Genomic DNA, 13521 nt, shown 5'->3' with positions numbered 1-13521 from the left:
GGCAAGTTTCCCTGCCCCAGCTGCTGCACCGCAGACAGAAGTTCGCTCCCAGCCATCCACATGCCCAGCGGTTGAATGCTAGCTTGGCAAAACTGCTAGCACTTCAACTGCTACCTTTTCAGTTGGTAGACTCTGCCCCCTTCAGTGAGTTTGTGGAATGTTCGGTTCCTCAGTGGCAGGTTCCAAAACACCACTTTTTCTCATGGAAGGTGATTCCGGCTCTATACCGGCATGTGGAAGGCAATATCTTGGCCTTGCTGGACAGGGCTGTCAGCGGTAAGGTGCATATTACCACTGACTCATGGTCCAGCAGGCATGGACAGGGACGTTACCTAAGTTTCACGGCGCATTGGGTGACTCTGCTGGCAGCTGGGAAAGATGCAGGACAAGGTGCAGTAGTGTTGGAGGTTGTTCCGCCACCACGCCTCCAAAATGCTACTACTGATGATTCTGTCACACCTCTCTCCTCTATCCCCTCCTCTTCTTCTTCCTCCATGGCCTCTTCCTGTGCTTTGTCCTCAGAACCAGCAGTGCTCCGTAGGCATTCAAGGGGTTACGCAAGTACGCAGGCCAAAAGATGCCATGCGGTGCTTGAGCTGGTGTGCTTGGGGGACAGGAGCCACACTGGGGCAGAGATTCTGTCAGCTCTGCAGGGGCAGGTTCAGAGGTGGTTGACGCCATGCCAACTTAAGCCAGGAATGGTGGTTTGCGACAATGGCACCAACCTCCTCTCTGCTCTCCGACAGGGACAACTGACCCATGTGCCCTGTTAGGATCATGTCCTTAACTTGGTGGTGCAGCGGTTCTTGGGCAGGTACCCAGGCTTACAGGATGTCCTGAGGCAGGCCATGAAAGTCTGTGTGCATTTCTGCCGGTCATATAATGCCAGTGCTCGGCTGGAAGACCTCCAAAAGGAATTTAACCTGCCCAAGAACCGCCTAATCTGTGACATGCCCACCAGGTGGAAATCAACATTGGCCATGCTGCAGTGGCTGCACACGCAGCAGAGGGCCATCAATGAGTACCTGTGTGAGTATGGCACCAGGACAGGGTCAGGGGAGCTTGTTTTTTTTTTCCCCACGCCAGTGGGCCATGATCAAGGATGCATGCACTGTCCTGTCACCATTTGAGGAGGCCACGAGGATGGTGAGCAGTGAAAGTGTATGCATCAGTGACACTGTCCACCTGTTGGAGCACACACTGCGTGGAATAATGGACAGGGCACTTGAGGCAGAACAGAGGAAGGAAGAGGAGGACTTCCTTAGCTCTTAAGGCCCCTTTTATCCAGACAGTGTTCCTGCGTGCCCGCTGATCACACAGGAAGAGGACGAGGAAGAGGAGGAGGATTGTGTCAGCATGGAGGTGGAGCCTGGCACTCAGCATCAGCAGCAGTCTTTAAGGGATCATTTACAGTCCCAAGAAACCCATGGACTTGTACGTGGCTGGGAGGAGGTGGCTGCGGATCATGTTGTCCTTAGTGACCCAGAGGACTCAGGACCGAATGCCTCAGCAAACCTATGCTGCATGGCCTCCCTGATCCTGCAAAGCCTGCCGAAGGATCCCTGTATTTGTGGTATCGAGGAGAGGGATCAATACTGGCTGGCAACCCTCCTTGATCCACGTGACAAGAGTAAGGTTGCGTACCTTATCTTGCCGTCACAGAGGGAGCAGAGGATGAAACATCTTCGGGAGGCCTTGCAGAAAGGTCTGTGCAACGCATTCTGGGACTGGGAGGTTACAAACTTGTGTTCCTGTACAACATGTTGCCAAGGCTTCGGTCAGTCAAAGAAGGAGCAGTGGAGAAGGTGGCCATCTGACCGATGTGTTCAGACAATTTTTTAGTCTGCAGCCCCAAGGTATGATCGGTTCCAGCAACCATCGCCAGTGTCTGTTTTACATGGTGCAGGAATACCTAGGGGCAAGATCTGACTTGGACACCTTTCCCACCAAAAATCCTCTGGGTTACTGGGTCTTGAGGATGGATCACTGGCCAGAGCTTGCACAGTATGCATTTGAGCTACTGGCCTGTCCTGCATCCAGCGTTCTTTTGGAACGCACATTCAGTGCTGCTGGAGGCTTTGTAACCGATCACAGGGTGCGCCTGTCCAACGACTCGCTCGATCGACTGACCTTCATAAAAATGAATCAGTCTTGGATCACCACCAGATATCAAGCACCTGATGCTGATGTAACCAAATAAATTTTTTTTTGAAATGTCAGATCCCTTCAAGACTGCCTATGCTGATGCTGAGTGACTATCTTTTTATGCTGAGTGACTATCCTCTTCCTCCTCAATGATCATGCTCATAGCTTGTAAGAATATTTTTGTTTCTGGGTGCCGCCACCAGTGGATAAGGCCCAATTTTTCAGCCCCTGTTTAACAGGGGCGTGTAATTACAATTTTTGATGCAATTCTTTGCAGCAGGGCCCATTCCTGCGCTCCAACTAGAGTATCTGTGAGGGGTTGCAGTGTTGTGGCACCAGTGCCTAAGGCCCAATTTTTCACCCCCTGTTTAACAGGGGTGTGTAATTGCAATTTTTGATGCAATTCTTTGCAGCAGGGCTCATTCCTGCACTTCAACTAGAGTATCTGTGAGGGGTTGCAGTGTTGTGGCACCAGTGCCTAAGGCCGAATTTTTCTGTCCCTGTTCAACAGGGACATGTAATTACAATTCTTGATCTAATATTTCACAGCAGGGCCCGTTCCAGCGCCCACGAAGAGTAATGCCCCGTACACACGGTCGGATTTTCTGATGGAAAATGTCCGATCGGAGCGTGTTGTCGGAAATTCCGACCATGTGTGGGCTCCATCGGACATTTTCCATCGGATTTTCCGACACACAAAGTTGGAGAGCAGGAGATAAAATTTTCCGACAACAAAATCCGTTGTCGGAAATTCCGATCGTGTGTACACAAATCTGACGGACAAAGTGCCATGCATGCTCAGAATAAATAAAGAGATGAAAGCTATTGGCCACTGCCCCGTTTATATTCCCGACGTACGTGTTTTACGTCACCGCGTTCAGAACGATCGGATTTTCTGACAACTTTGTGTGACCGTGTGTATGCAAGACAAGTTTGAGCCAACATCCGTCGGAAAAAATCCTAGGATTTTGTTGTCGGAATGTCTGAACAAAGTCCGACCGTGTGTACGGGCCATAACTGTGAGACTTACAGTTTTGTGGCACCAGCAAAACCACCACCACCAAAGGCCCAATTTTTCTGCCCCTGTTCAACAGGTACATGTAATTACAATTCTTGATCTAATATTTCACAGCAGGGCCTGTTCCAGTGCCCACCAAGAGTAACTATGAGGACTTACAGTGTTGTGGCACTAGCACCACCACCATCACCAAAGGCCCAATTTTTCTGCCCCTGCTCAACAGAGGCATGTAATTACAATTCTTGATCTAATATTTCACAGCAGGGCCCTGTGAGGCCTTACAGTGTTGTGGCAACACCAACACCTAAGGCCACAATTTCTGCAGAGTATATAGGACAGGCCCCTACTTTCAAACATCCAGTGAACTACAAGTGAACTTGTAGTGCAAAGTGGATTTGCCTTTAGTAAATACCCCCATTGTCACTGTAAACTACACCAACTTACTACAAAAACTGGTATTGAGCATTGAAAGAAGAAGCCACACATTGTTGAGTATAAAACATTTTACTCAAAGCACATTCACAAGTGCATTAGAAAAGGGTTTTTTAACAAACCAACATCTTTGGTGTATAACATTTTTATGCTTGACAGTAGAAATATCCTTTTTTGGGTTAAACAGGCTTGTTTAAAACCATAAAATACACAACTCAGGAACTTACAAAGTTCAACTTGGATAAATTTAAGGCAATATGTGACATTAGTTTGTCATAACTGTGTTCATTTTGCCTTCATCAGATAGGGTGATGTCACCCCTGTACAATCCAAATTTTGAAGATGCACACAAAATGAAAATGGGGATTTCCCTCCTGATGCCATGCCTAATGTCAACATGTTCTAGCTCCCATCATGGGGGATCAATGGACGTGTTTTGGGGGTGCAACCCCTTCCTCTCATCTACTTGAGTTTCGAGGAAGGGGTTGCACCCACAAAACGCGTACATTGATATCCCGTGATGGAAGATAGCACATATTGACACACTGTGTGCATCTTCAAAATTTGGCTTTCAAATTACTTTAAAACTTTTTGAAAATAAAAAAATATAATGACAAAATGTAAAACATTTTGGGTGTTTTATATTCTGCCTAAAACATCAGTGATGTTGTTGAGTCCTTTTTCCTTGTCAAAAGAAGTTTATTGAGTATACAATGTTATAAAGATACATAAAGTAAGTTTACAAGGATCTATAAAGTAAGCTCATTGTTTTACAGTAGGGTTTATATAGGTAAATATCATGAAATTTCAAATATTAAACATTGGGTTCACGTAAACCTAAATTAAAGATATATATCATTTCCTTAGTTACTTTTGTAGGTATTTAAATGATTTATACCTACTATACATATTGTTTACAAGTAGAGTGTATATAGGTCAAATAAATTCTGATAATGAGCTTTAATCGTAAGGTGGAGAAAAGGAAAGAGAAAGAAGAAAAAGGGTTGAAAGGTAGAGGTATGGTCCACAAGGTTGTCCCGCTCGTCAGTTTATTATTCTTTTTAGTTCTCTTTGAAGCCTTAGAATGGGTGTCTCTGTAAGTCATTTAATCTGTTACCATGGCAACAGGACAGAGTCATTGAAGTTTGACAGGAACTGTTGTTTTATCCAAGGATGCCAAAGTTTTTCAAATTTTGGAATTTGATTTTGATCGATGGCTACCATCTTAGCATGGGACATTGTATTATTCATTCTGTGAATTGTTTCTGCTAGTACCAATGTAGGAGATTTCCATGCCTTGGCCACTGTTTGTTTTGCAGCCGTTATTAGTTGGATCATAAGTTTGAATTGAGAGAGTGTTAACCATTCCGGTTTTAGATTAAGTAAAGTTAAATATGGATCTGGTTGTATTATTTTTTTAAATATTTTAGATGCAATCACAAAGACTTCCTTCCAGAAGGTTTGGATTACTGGGCACGTCCACCATATGTGTAAATATGTGCCTATTTCTGGGCATCCTCGAAAACAAAGAGTTGAGGTATTAGGTGAATATTTTGCCACTCTAGCGGGTACAAGGTACCAGCGAGTTAGGACTTTATAATTTGTCTCCAGTGCTAAGATGTTGGGTGAAGATGACTTAGATGTGAGCCATATATTAGACCAGTCCGTGTCTTCTAAAGTTCGTCCCAGGTCCTCCTCCCACCTCTGAACGTAAGAGGGTCTATTAAGATTTGCTACTCCATATAATTGATTATAAAGTGATGAAATTGTACCTTTAGCAAATGGATCTTTTGTACAGATTGATTCAAAAATGGATAATTGGGATAATGGTGTATCCCCCTTTAGGAATGGTGTATAGAAATTTTTGATTTGGAGATATCTAAATATCTCAGAGTTTGGTAGATCATATTTTTCTCTAAGCGATGGGAATGAAAGGAATGATTTAGATGCTATGAAGTCATTTAGTGTCTGAATGCCTGATGTTGTCCAAACTTTAAAAGAATTTGGGTAGATCCATGCCGGATAAAAGGCCGGATTTCTGATAAAAGAAAGGAGAGGATTGTGTGGAGATTGTAACTGATATTTGGTTTTTAGTTTATCCCAGAGAGATAAGAAGTGTTTAGTTATGGGATTATGAATTTTAAAGCGGTCTTTAGGATCAAGCCATAATAAATTTGATATTAATAGAGGGTCATTTTCTGAAGCCTCTATAAATACCCATAATGGGATTTCCTGTTTTGCATGGTATTTGGACAGACTGGCCAAATGTGCTGCTCTGTAGTAGTTAGTAAAATTAGGGTATCCCAGGCCTCCTTTATTTTTGGGAAGATGTAGTGTGTGTATAGGTATACGTGGTTTAGAAGAGCCCCATATAAACAAAGTTGCTCTTTTTTGTACTATTCTCAAAAAATTGGAAGGAATTGGAATAGGGAGGACTCTGAATAGATAAAGCAATTTGGGTAGAATAGTCATTTTGATTGCATTAATCTTCCCTATCCAGGATAAAGGAAGTTGCGACCATTGTTTTATTAGATTTGTGATCTGTCTGAATACAGGAGGATAATTGGTTGAGAATAAGTCAGAATGAGATGCTGTTAAATAAATTCCAAGATATGGGATTGATTTTTCTGCCCATGTGAATGGAAGTGCAGCCCTAGCCGGGATCAATTCCATGTTTGTGAGTGAAATATTAAGCACTAGGCATTTCTTAGGATTAATCATAAGGCCGGATAGGGCTGCAAATCCATCAAGAGCTGGTATTAAGTTAGGACCAGAGACCTGTGGTGATGATAGAAAAAGTAATATATCGTCTGCAAATATACATAATTTGTGTGTAATACCTCCTACTTCAATGCCAGTTATAGTTTGGTTTGTTCTGATGTATTGGGCCATGGGTTCGAGTATAAGGGCAAATAATAAGGGAGATAATGGGCAACCCTGTCGGGTACCTCTTTCGATATTAAAGGCTTCAGATTTGTATCCAGCATATTTTATATAGGCTTTGGGTTTATTATATAATGCTTTGATCCATGTTAAAAAGTGGGGTCCAAAACCCCATTTTTGTAATGAATATTGCATATATTGCCAGGATACTGTGTCAAATGCCCTCTTAATATCGAAAGATAGAAAACATAAAGGGATTTTCCGTTTTTTAGCAATATGTGCCAATAACACTGCCCTGCGTATATTATCGCCTGCCTGTCTATTTGGCATGAAGCCTACTTGATCTCTATGTATTAATTTTCCTATAATGCTATTGAGGCGTTTTGCTATTATTTTTGCTAATAATTTAATATCGAGGTTTAACAGAGAGATAGGCCGATAATTCACACAGGAAGTATCATCAGAAAGGGGTTTTGGGATCATACAAACAATTGCCATTAGTGTTTCTTGCCGAAAAGAATGTCCATCTAGAAGTTTGTTAAAAGTTTCAGTGAGAATGGGAGAGAGTATTTCTGAGAATGTTTTATAGTATAAAGCCGAGTAGCCGTCTGGGCCTGGTCTTTTGTTAAGTTTTAGGTCTTTTATGGCGTTAGCAACTTCATCTATAGTTATAGGCTCATCCAAACTGCTTTTTTGATTCTGAGATAACTCAGGTAAGGTTATTTTTGAGAAGAAGGATTCAGCTTCTGTAGGATTAAATTCATTGTTTGTCTTGTATAAAGTTGCGAGATGTGAGTGAAATTTATGGACTATTTTAACTGGATTACAAGTGTAAACATTTTTTGATAATTTCAAACGTATTGGTTTGAAAGATTTGTTAGTTGAATTTAATGCCCGAGCCAAATATGTACCTGGTTTGTTTGTATTCATGTAGAAATTGTGTTTGGAGCGTTTGAGGTTGAGTCCTTTTTCAATATCATTGATGTTTTCCTTTATCTTCTCTAATTCCTGATTGCACACCATGATCTCCCCAATGAGGATGTGTGCACTTGCACTGGTGAAATTAGTTTTTTCTTCCACAACATCCACCACATCACCTAAAAATAGATAAATATGCATGCATACATCTATTATCTGAAGCTGAGGTCTCAGACACTGATCTGTAGTGGTCACTATTTCGCCCAATTCCTGAACCTCTCCCTCCACATCTTCTTCAGGGTGTGTGTGGATTTCCCCTTCTTTAGGATGTGTGGTGTTCTTGGTGTCCTCAGATGTTGACACAAATAAGGTATACTTAGAACACAGATATTTGAGGCAATAAATAGGAATATGAAACATCGCTTGGAAGTGTCATACAATTGTCTGTTTTGGCAGAGTTCCAAGCTGAAAACATGTTTTTTTCCCTTTCTAAAGCTGCAATATTTACCTGTTTTGGTCACGTTTCACACATGGAGACACCCCTAGTATCCACTGGAGCACCTGTGTGGGATACCCTAAAAAGTTTGTTCTGGTGTCCCACACCAGTGCTCCTGCGTCCAGATGTGTAAACAGCTGCTGAGTGTCCTCTCCTTACATTACACTGAATCCAGCCTGCATCTCATTCTAGTTACAAACACATCTAGACAACAATGTACTAAACTTCTTTTCATACAAATACGCCTGAACAAATGTAGACAACGATGTTTACTGTGAACGAACTATGTTTACTGTGAACAACGATTACTGTCCCCACGCCATTTTAAAATGTACAACAGTAAAGAAAAGTAGACATGTGCATTCATCCAAATGCATTTTCGTCTGAATTATGGTTATTTTCATTATTGTTTTAACAAACGTTAATGAACGTGCAGAATCTGAAAACCGAAAGATCTGACATAAACAAATGCTTTATTTTCATTTTTGTTGCGACAACAGTTCGATATAGATAGGAGATTCGACATGACGCTGACAATAGCGATCTGTGTCCACCATACCTGTGGTTGAATGTGCCTAACCTTAGCTCTATTAGTCCAAGATTATTCTACATAGAGAGAAAAGATTTGACATAGAGAGAAAAGATTCATCATTATAGAGACAATAGCAAAAAAGGTTGAATGTGCCTAACCTAACTCTATTAGTCCAAGATTATTCGACATAGAGAGCAAAGATTCGACATAAAGATTCGACGAAGCAGTCAATGTGAGTGGACATTTATTGGCAAATGCTCCGCCCATAGGCTATAGAAGAATTCTAATGTTGGTTGACTAGTAATAATAATTAATAAATATAATTATTGCCAGTGTCATGCAACATTAGAATTCTACTACAGCTTGTAGGCGGAACATTCGACCGGAAATGTACTATTGCGGCGTCGTACAGTTTAGCTGCTCCGTCGAATTTTCTTAGAACATTAGACCAACACCATAAGCCTTCAATGACAGATTCGACCTTAATTATATCGGATTTTCAATTGAATGCATTTTTTTTAATGAAACAAAATAAATAAAAACGAATTTCGGGAGTAACTAAATACATTTATTTTCAGACTAAAACCAAATTCCGAAACAAAATGTACAGGGAACTCACATTTATGAAGTTATCAGTAAGCGTTTAGTTTAAATTAACCCATCATGGGGGTGATCATCAGGTTTGCCTGTCTTTTCCTGCTTGCTGGGCACTGGCTGCCCGCTGTAGACACTGCAAGATGGTAAAAGCCGGACGCGGTGGAGTAAAACTCAAAACAAGGCTTGGGCACAGTTGGAAGGCAAGTGAGGAGAGATGACGTCACTGGTAAGCGGCATGTTTCTTGAGCGTACAGGCTGTGAATGACGTGGCAGCCGTGCTCCTTCTTCAAGCTGCTGATGTCAGATTGTGTGGGCAGGTATGCTGTACAAAACCATCTGGGGTTTTTGCCATATAAAGGTATCACTTCTGTTGCTTCAACACCTGCGATCCACACTCACCATTTTGGAAGTTGGGAACATGTAAGATGTAAGCTTCTACTATTTCACCTGCACCTGGGCCGTGACTTTTATATTGTTGATTATTAAATTTTCATTTAACACCTTTATTGTAAATTAAAAAATGGTCTTTTCTGCAGACTCCAGCATTGTGTTGGGACTAGGGTGCTACAAATACCAGTGTCATTTAGCAGCTATAACATTGGACACATAATACAATTTTATAGAGCCTTTTACATTTTTTTCCTTTCCCTCAAGGTTTTTTGTGCACTTCTATATAATTGTGTTTTTGGATATTTTTGCATGCAAGGCTATAGTAAGCACCATCAATTTGTAAATGTTTTACCAGTACACAGTGTTTGTAGAATATCTCCAGTTGCACTGAAATGGGGTCCAAAAATATTTGTATGTAAAGGTGCATTTCGCACATGGCTTTTTATAACTGGTTGTGATGTATGCACTTCCAAGATTTTTAATAATTGGCAGGATGGAGCACACTTTATGATCAGTGGACAGTTAGTCAAATTACTTTTACAGGTAATATGCAGGCTTTCATTTAACTGGAGATCATTAAATCTAGCTGTAGCAGCTGTCGAAGTTAGGCAAACCTGAGCCTAGCGATAAACCCCACTGAGATCCGCAGAACCAAATATTGTCCATGACATCACATCCCCCAGGCTGCTCTGCACTGTATTTACATTACCAGTACTGCCATTAAGTAGCTCTGTCATTTAGCAACAGGAATGCAGTGAGTAACGATTAGTGGGTGTCAGGTTGTCATAATTGAGGTGGATTACATTGATTGGCAACATAATTCATGCTTTATTACAATGGGAGACATTAAAAAAACATTTTTTTTGGGTGTATGCTTTTTTTTCAAATAAAGAACTTTGTCAAAGGGTATGTATACAGTATGTATTTACTTGGTCTTGGGGTTTGGCCAGATTCTATTATCCCTATACATTAGAATTTCCAGGGGACAAACCACATAAAACATATGAACAACTAGATTTACTTTATTATTAAAATGAAAATTGAGTTTATTGTAAGCCAAATAAAACCAAAGAAGGTTTAACTGGGCCTTGATGCTGCCCCTCAAGGGTTTTGCTACTCTCCTTCCAAATTGCCTCGTGCACAGTATAGTTTTTTATGCAAATTTTCATTGCTACTTTCTGTATAATCTTGCAGAGAGCATCAAGATAGCTTCCTTCAGGAACCGAAGCAATACTGCATGCTAAATGGTTAGCTCGTCACCAGCTTCTAGACTGTGTTAACAAGCTTCCCAGAGTAAGTGCCATGACTCAAACCCACTAGTTTGTTATAGGACTACAACTTAACATAAGCAGTTCCTAATGAGTACATAGATATGTAATTATCAAAGTTCTAGATATAAAGGGTTAGGGTTATAGATAGAGAGGTTACCTTTATGTTAGCCCATACTTGAAAATGTCTAGGACTATTCTTTTCTACCACTCCCCATCAAACCCAGAGAAAGAGAGAGACAGAGAGAGAGAGGAGAGAGACAAATACAGTACTCAGCATTGAGAAGAGGAAACTCCACATCCTACTCTGGGAAGTGGACCCTATGGTGAAAATAGCTGCACAATATGTGACAGCATGCCACAGACTGAGAGGGCCGGCAGGTGTGAAAAAGAAATAGAAGTGTTAATAGTTTATTTTTATTAATTAACAAAATTGAAAATAAATGAGCAGAAGAGAAATCCAAATCAAATCAATATCTGGCGTGACCCCCCTTTGCCTTCAAAATGGCATCACTGCTTCAAGTTTTCTAGGTACACTTGCACACAGTTTTTGAAAAAACTTGGCAGGTAGGCTGTTCCAAAAATCTTGGAGAACAAAGCCCTTGTTCACGAAAAGCTGGAGAGAACTACAATAATGAATGTTTGCAGTCAACAGTGAGGCATGATGGAGGTTCCTTGCAAATTTAGGGCTGCATTTTTGCAAAAAGAGTTGGAAATTTGATGAATGGGGTCCTCAATGCTGAGAAATACAGGCAGATATTTATCCATCATGCCATACCATCAGGCATGTGATTGACTCCAAATTTATTCTGTAGCAGGAAAATTACCCCAAACATACAGCCAATGTCATTAAGAACTATCTTCAGTGTAAAGAAGAACAAGGATTTCCGGAAGTGCTCAATGGCCTCTTTTCTTGCACTCAGATTGTGTAGATCAGCTTGAATAATGGAGGTCATTTGTGTAGCTGTTTGAGCAAGGCCCCTGGAGAGTAGGGATGAGCCAAACACCCCCCCCTTTTTCGGTTCCCAGCAGAACATATGAACAGGCAAAAAATTTGTTCGAACACGAGAACACCATTAAAGTCTATGGGACACAAACATGAATAATCAAAAGTGCTAATTTTAAAGGTTTATATGCAAGTTATTGTCATAAAAAGTGTTTGGGGACCTGGGTCCTGCCCCAGGGGACATGTATCAATGCAAAAAAAAGTTTTAAAAATGGCCATTTTTTCGGGAGCAGTGATTTTACTAATGCTTAAAGTGAAACAATAAAAGTGAAATATTCCTTTAAATTTCGTACCTTGGGGGGGAGTTTAGAGTATGCCTGTAAAGTGGTGCATGTTTCCCGTGTTTACAACACTCCCTGCACAAAATGACATTTCTAAAGGAAAAAACATCATCTAAAAGTATTTGCGGCTATAATGAATTGTTGGGTCTTGGCAATACACATAAAAGTCATTGAAAAAAATGGCATGAGATTCCCCCACAGACCATTACCAGGCCCTTTGGGTTTGGTATGAATATTAAGGGGAATCCCAAACCAAAATTAAAAAAAAAATTGTGTGGGGGTCCCCCCAAAAATCCACACCAGACCCTTATCCGAGCACGCAACCTGGCATGCAGCAGAAAAAGAGGGGGGATGAGAGAACGCCCCCCCCCTCCTGAACTGTACCTGGCCACATGCCCTCAACATGGGGAGGGTGCTTTGGGGTAGCCCCCCAAAGGACCTTGTCCCCATGTTGATGGGGACAAGGGCCTCATCCCCACAACCCTTGCCCGGTAATTGTGGGGGTCTGCGGGCGGAGGGCTTATCGGAATCTGGATGCCCCTTTAACAAGGACACCCCCAGATCCCAGCCTCCCCCCTGTGTGAAATGGTACCGGGGTACATATGTACCCTTACCATTTCAAAAAAAGTCTCAAAATGGTAAAAATGACATGACACGGCGACGGACCAAAAAAGCGATCCACCTCCATGGGAGGCACCCACCATAATGTTCGACCCAAATATAAAGCTCATCCCTACTGGAGAACATTTTAGAGAAAGTGGCCATGAGTGTAGTAAGATCAGTGGGGTTAGCTGTTAGAGGCAGGGTTAGACCGGCATGCATAACCAGGCTTTTGTCTATGTCTCCTATGGGGGTTAATAACAGTTCAGTGTTCTCTCTATGAGAGATTCTGTTGATGTTGGAGAGGGGACAGGGTCACTGAGTGTACTCATTGCGGGGGGTTTCCAGGAAGGTGGCTGATTATGTGGCGGACTCAGCACCATCATCCATGTCTTCTTCCTCTGCTGCAGCCTCGTGGAGTGTGCCAGGTGCCATCTTGGATCTCTCTGAGGCCCAGGATCAGCGTTCAGCTGACAGGCTAAATCTCTTCATGCTCCCCTACTTGACATGCAGTATCTCCCAGTCCATTCCAGGATCAATAGGGCCCAGTGTGGTGCGGTATTGCTTGGTCAGAACCCTGTAGCATGGGTCAGATGGCCAGAGTGGGACAGAGCCCCTCGAATCAGGCGACCATTACACTGGCGCTTTTTTAAACATGCATTTTGGCCTTTTAGTTTGACACTTTGTTAACATGCATTTTGCTTTGCTTTTTATGCATATTTTGGCAAACAGCACATTTGCTAGCCACTTTTGGGGTACATTAACAAATAATGGCACCACAGGCATATCATGCATTTTGCATGTGTTTACAGAATGCACACAAAAATGCAGGTAAAAAAATGCCAAAATACATGTTAAAAAAAGCACCAAAATGCACATAAAATTTGCTAAAATGTGTTTTAAAAAACAAGCCAAAATGTGTGTTAAAAAAATCAAAAACTGTACCAAAATGTGC

Source organism: Aquarana catesbeiana, linkage group LG02 (assembly GCF_042186555.1).
Source record: "Aquarana catesbeiana isolate 2022-GZ linkage group LG02, ASM4218655v1, whole genome shotgun sequence".
NCBI lineage: Eukaryota > Metazoa > Chordata > Amphibia > Anura > Ranidae > Aquarana > Aquarana catesbeiana.
The sequence above is the reverse complement of the archived record's forward strand: the minus strand, read 5'-3'. Positions refer to the sequence as shown.